Source organism: Triticum aestivum, chromosome 2B (genome assembly GCF_018294505.1).
Source record: "Triticum aestivum cultivar Chinese Spring chromosome 2B, IWGSC CS RefSeq v2.1, whole genome shotgun sequence".
Classification (NCBI taxonomy): domain Eukaryota; kingdom Viridiplantae; phylum Streptophyta; class Magnoliopsida; order Poales; family Poaceae; genus Triticum; species Triticum aestivum.
The window spans coordinates 239,631,734-239,638,710 of record NC_057798.1 but is presented as its reverse complement, the minus strand read 5'-3'; positions in this window follow the sequence as shown (position 1 = coordinate 239,638,710).

The following is a 6,977-nucleotide window of genomic DNA, read 5'->3' as shown; positions in this document are numbered from 1 at the left end:
AACACACTGAAATATTTTTGGAGTTTTTAGTTTTCCTTGAAGAAAGCAAATTAAAGAAAAGTAAAACAAAACAAAAAAACTATTTACATGGGAAAGCTCCCAACAAACAAAAAGAAGAATCAAGAAATCTTTTTGGGTTTTCTTTTTATACTACAACTAATTAAGCTAGAAAGAAAAACAGAACAGAAACAAGAAATATTTTGGGGTGTTCTCAAACTTTTTGAAACACACAAGAAGAAAGCGAGAAAAATAAATCTAGCATGGATAATACAATGAAAAAGTGTGAACACCGACAACTGGAATGAAATGTGTGAACATGAATGTAATATCGGTGGGAAATACGTACTCCCCCAAGCTTAGGCTTTTGTCATAGCTTGGTAATCACCATTCGTAGCTTGCATAGTAGTCAGAGTGATAGCTCACGGAGGCTCTTGGTGCAGCCTCCTCAGGCCGCCGAGCTGCCTTGAACTCCGCCTTGTACGAGCGGGCCTTGCTCTCAAGAACATAATATATTTCTTTGTTGTAATAACCAAAGAAAGCAGGCGCAGGCAGAATGATAGGCACAACAGTTTCTTTATTAAACCTCAAGTTATACGTATAATTAGTGGGCATGCCTGTAAGGAACTTATGACATTTCATGGCATCAAAATCTAAGTACTGAGTAGGTAAGATGGGGTCATCAGGTAGAGGTGTTTGCTACGTCTTGAGCTTGCGTTGGTTTTCCTCGAAGACGAGAGGGTGATGTAGCAAAGTGTAGCGTAAGTATTTCCCTCAGTTTTGAGAACCAAGGTATCAATCCAGTAGGAGGCTCCTCAAAAGTCCCACGCACCTACACAAACAAACTGAGAACTTGCAACCAACACAATAAAGGGGTTGTCAATCCCTTCATGGCCACTTGCGAAAGTGAGATCTAATAAAGATAGTATGATAAGATAGATATATTTTTGGTATTTTATGATATAGATGCAAAAAAGCAAAGATGCAAATAAAAGTAGATTGAAAGCAAGTATGATAAGAGATAGACCCGGGGGCCATATGTTTCACTAGAGGCTTCTCTCGAGATAGCATAAGTATTATGGTGGGTGAACAAATTACTGTCGAGCAATTGATAGAAAAGCGCATAGTTATGAGATTATCTAGGCATGATCATGTATATAGGCATCACGTCCATAACAAGTAGACCGACTCCTGCCTGCATCTACTACTATTACTCCACACATCGACCGACTCCTGCCTGCATCTAGAGTATTAAGTTCATAAGAACAGAGTAACGCATTAAGCAAGATGACATGATGTAGAGGGATAAACACATGCAATATGATATAAACCCCATCTTGTTATCCTCGATGGCAACAATACAATACGTGCCTTGCAACCCTTTCTATCACTGGGTAAGGACACCACAAGATTGAACCCAAAGCTAAGCACTTCTCCCATGGCAAGAAAGACCAATCTAGTAGGCCAAACCAAACTGATAATTCGAAGAGACTTGCAAAGATAACTCAATCATACATAAAAGAATTCAGAGAAGATTCAAATATTATTGATAGATAAACTTGATCATAAACCCACAATTCATCAGATCTCGACAAACACACCGCAAAAAGAGTTTACATCAAATAGATCTCCACAAGAGAGGGGGAGAACATTGTATTGAGATCCAAAAAGAGAGAAGAAGCCATCTAGCTAATAACTATGGACCCGTAGGTCTGTGGTAAACTACTCAGAACTCATCGGAGGGGCAAGGATGTTGATGAAGAAGCCCTCCGTGGTTGATTCCCCCTCCGGCAGAGTGCCGGCGAAGGCTCCAAGATGAGATCTCGCGGATACAGAAGGTTACGGCGGTGGAAATTGTGTTTTGTGGTGCTCCTGGATGTTTTTGGGGTACGTAGGTATATATAGGAGGAAGAAGTACGTCGGTGGCCGCCCGAGGGGCCCACGAGACAGGGGGCACGCCCTACAAGGGGGGCGTGGCCCCCTATCTCATGGGGCCCTCGGAAGCTTCTTGACTTGCACTCCAAGCTCTCCGGATCATGTTCGTTCCAAAAATCACGCTCCCGAAGGTTTCATTGCGTTTGGACTCCATTTGATATTCCTTTTCTTTGAAATACTGAAATAGGCAAAAAAAACAGCAATATGGTATGGGCCTCCGGTTAGTAGGTTAGTCCCAAAAATGATATAAATGTGTAAAATAAAGCCCATAAACATCCAAAAGAGGTAATATAATAGCATGGAACAATAAAAATTATAGATACGTTGGAGACGTATCAAGCATCCCCAAGCTTAATTCCTGCTCGTCCTCGAGTAGGTAAATGATAAAAAGAGAATTTTTTATGTGGAATGCTACCTACCATAATTCATAATGTAATTTTCTTTATTGTGGCATGAATGTTCATATCCAAATGAATACAAAATAAAAGTTCATATTGATAAAAGAAATAGTAACACTTCAAGCATACTAATCAAAGTAATAATGTCTTCTCAAAATAGCATGGCAAAAGAAAGTTCATCCCTACAAAATCACATAGTTAGGCTATGCTTCATTTTCGTCACACAAAGATGTTCCCAACTTCTATACCCCCGATGACAAGCCAAACAATTGTTTCATACTTAAATAATCTCAAACTTTTTCAACCTTCACGCAATACATGAGCATGAGCCATGGATATAGCACTATGGGTGGAATAAAATATGATGATGGGGATTGTGTGGAGAAGACAAAAAAAGGAGAAAGTCTCACATTGACGAGGATAATCAACGGGCTATGGATATGCCCATCAATTGATGTCAACATGAGGAGTAGGGATTACCATGCAACGGATGCACTAGAGCTATAAATGCTCAACAAAAGAAAACTAGTGGGTGTGCATCCAACTTGCTTGCTCATGAAGACCTAGGGCATTTGAGGAAGCCCATCGTAGGAATATACAAGCCAAGTTCTATAATGAAAAAGTCCCACTAGTATGAAAAAGACAACTTATGAGACTCACTATATGAAAAACATGGTGCTACTTTGAAGCACAATATATGAGACTCACTACATGAAGAACAAGGTGCTACTTTGAAGCACAAGTGTGGAAAAAGAGATAGTAACATTGCCCTTTTTATTTATTTTCTTTTTTTTGGCCTTTCTTTTTTTTCTTTTTGGCCTTTCTCTTCTTTTTTATTGGGCAATGCTCTAATAATGATGATCATCACACTTCTATTGATTACAACATATGAATTACAACTCGAAACTAGAACAAGATATGACTCTATATGAATGCCTCCGGTGGTGTACCGGGATGGTGCAATGAATCAAGAGTGACATGTATGAAAAATAATGCATGGTGGCTTTGCCACAAATACGATGTCAACTACATGATCATGCAATGGCAATATGACAAAAGTAAAGTATGTCATGATGATGATGAGCGGAACGGTGGAAAGTTGCATGGCAATATATCTCGGAATGGCTATGGAAATGCCATAATAGGTAGGTATGATGGCTGTTTTGAGGAAGATATAGGGAGGTTTATGTGTGATAGAGCGTATCGTATCACGGGGTTTGGATGCACCGGCGAAGTTTGCACCAACTCTCAAGGTGAGAAAGGGAAATGCACGGTACCGACGAGGCTAGCAAAGGTGGAAAGGTAAAAGTGCGTATAATCCATGGACTCAACATTAGTCAAAAGAACTCATATACTTATTGCAAAAATTTAGAAGTCATCAAAAATCAAGTACTATGCGCATGCTCCTAGGGGGATAGATTGGTAGGAAAAGACCATCGCTCGTCCCCGACCGCCACTCATAAGGATGCACAAGCCAAGTACACTTCATGTTTCAAATTTGTTACACAACTTTAACCATACGTGCATGCTACGGGACTTGCTAACGTCAACACAAGCATTCTTTAAATTCATAATCACCCAACTAGCATGACTTTAATATCACTACCTCCATATCTCAAAACAATTATCAAGTATCAAATTGATCATAGCATCCAATTCACTTCCTATGATAGTTTTTATTATACCCAACTTGGATGCCTACCATTCTAAGACCAACTTTATGATAATAGCAAATACCATGCTGTTATAAAAGACTCTCAAAATAATATAAGTGAAGCATGAGAGACTAGCAATTTCTTCAAAATTAAGACACCACCGTGCTCTAAAAGATATAAGTGAAGCACATAGACTAAAAACTATCAAGCTCAAAAGATATAAGTGAAGCACGTAGAATATTCTAGCAAATTCTAATCAAATAGGCTTCTCCCAAAAGGTGTGTACAGCAAGGATGATTGTGGTAAACTAAAAAGCAAATACTAATATAATACAAGACGCTCCAAGCAAAACACATATCATGTGGCGAATAAAAATATAGCTCCAAGTAAAGTTACCAATGAACGAAGACGAAAGAGGGAATGCCTTCCCGGGGCATACCCAAGCTTAGGCTTTTGGCTATTCTTGAATATCTTGGGGTGCCATGGTCATCCCCAAGCTTAGGCTCTTGCCACCCTTTATTCCATAGTCCATAAAAGCTTTACCCAAAACTTGAAAACTTCACAACACAAAACTCAACAGGAAATCTTATAAGCTCCGTTAGTGAAAGAAAACAAAACCACCACATAAGGTACTGCAATGAACTCATTATTTATTTAATTTGGTGTTAAACCTACTGTATTCCAACTTCTTTATGGTTCATAGACTGAATTACTAGCCATAGATGCATTGAAATAAGCAAACAACACACGAAAAATAGAATCTGTCAAAAACAGAACAGTCTGTAGCAATCTGTAACTAACGCAAACTTATGAAACTCTAAAAATCCTATAAAAATAGGAAGTCCTGGAGAATTTGTTTATTGAACAGAAGCAAAACGAATCAACGCAAAAGCACGTTCCTGTGATTTAACAAAATTATATTCTTGCGCGCAAAGTTTCTGTTTTTCAGCAGAATCAAATCAACTATCATCGTAGGTTATCCTATAGGTTCTACTTGGCACAAACACTAATTAGAAGATAAAAACACATCTAACCAGAAGGTAGAAGCAAGATTTATTACTAAACAGGAGCAAAAACAAAAAACATAAAGAAAAATTGGGTTGCCTCCCAACTAGAGCTATCGTTTAACGCCCCTAGCTAGGCATAAAAGCAAGGACAGATCTAATGAGTGCCATCTTTGGCTGGCAATTTTTCAACGAGGCATCTACCTTCCTTAGAAATTTCTTTCTTTCTAGTAATCATCAATTTTTTAGGCAAAAGATCGAAAAATTCATTCGTAGCAAATGGTTCCTTAATGATAGCAAAATGATTGGGAGGAATACTTATAGATTTAAGATCCGCGGTTTCCTTACTAGAGGATTCACCCTTATTCTTAGGAACATACATGAGCTTAGCAATTTTAGTAGGTGGACTTGGAGTGTTTTTTACGGAAGAAAAAGCGGTTCCCAAGTTGGTAATGATACCCTCAAGTTTATCAATTCTAGAGGAATCTTGACTTATTTTCTCATTAACTATGGGTTCCTTCTCCTTAATATTCATCAAAGTCACTCCTACCTTAGATCCATATTGGGTAATTTGATTGTGGATCTTTTTATCTAGATTTTCAATTTGCATTACATGCTCCAAAGTTAACATAGTCCCATTAACCAAACGAGGTGGAGAGCCAAATAAATCTATCATAGCATTATAAGAATCAAAAGTATGGCTACCCAAGAAATTCCCTCCGGTAATGGTATCGAGGATATATCTATACCAAGGATTAGCACCTACATAAAAATTGCGGAGAAGAACTGAGGTAGATTGCTTCCTGGTGGATCTATTTTGAGCATTGCAAATTCTATACCAAGCGTCTTTTAGATTTTATTCCTCCCTTTGTTTAAAATTTAGAACTTCATTCTCGGGAGACAACGGAGAAGATATAAGACTAGCCATAATGACAAGCAAGCGAACTAACACACGAGCAAACAGAAAAACGGCAAGCGAAAAAGAGAGGAGGAGATTGGGAAAGAGAGGGCGAATAAAACGGCAAGGGTGAAGTGGGGGAGAGGAAAACGAGAGGAAAATGGCAAATAATGTAAATGCAAGGGAGATGGGTTTGTGATGGGTAATTGGTATGTCTTGACTTGAGCGAAGACCTCCCCGGCAACAACGCCAGAAATCCTTCTTGCTACATCTTGATCTTGCGTTGGTTTTCCTCGAAGAGGAGAGGGTGATGCAGCAAAGTGTAGCGTAAGTATTTCCCTCAGTTTTGAGAACCAAGGTATCAATCCAGTAGGAGGCTCCTCAAAAGTCCCACGCACCTACACAAACAAACTGAGAACTTGCAACCAACGCAATAAAGGGGTTGTCAATCCCTTCAGGGCCACTTGCAAAAGTGAGATCTAATAAAGATAGTATGATAAGATAGATATATTTTTGATATTTTATGATATAGATGCAAAAAGTAAAGATGCAAATAAAAGTAGATTGAAAGAAAATATGATAACAGATAGACCCGGGGGCCATAGGTTTCACTAGAGGCTTCTCTCGAGATTGCATAAGTATTACGATGGGTGAACAAATTACTGTCGAGCAATTGATAGAAAAGCGCATAGTTATGAGATTATCTAGGCATGATCATGTATATAGGCATCACGTCCATAACAAGTAGACCGACTCCTGCCTGCATCTACTACTATTACTCCACACATCGACCGACTCCTGCCTGCATCTAGAGTATTAAGTTCATAAGAACAGAGTAACGCATTAAGCAAGATGACATGATGTAGAGGGATAAACACATGCAATATGATATAAACCCCATCTTGTTATCCTCGATGGCAAAAATACAATACGTGCCTTGCAACCCTTTCTGTCACTGGGTAAGGACACCGCAAGATTGAACCCAAAGCTAAGCACTTCTCCCATGGCAAGAAAGACCAATCTAGTAGGCCAAACCAAACTGATAATTCGAAGAGACTTGCAAAGATAACTCAATCATACATAAAAGAAT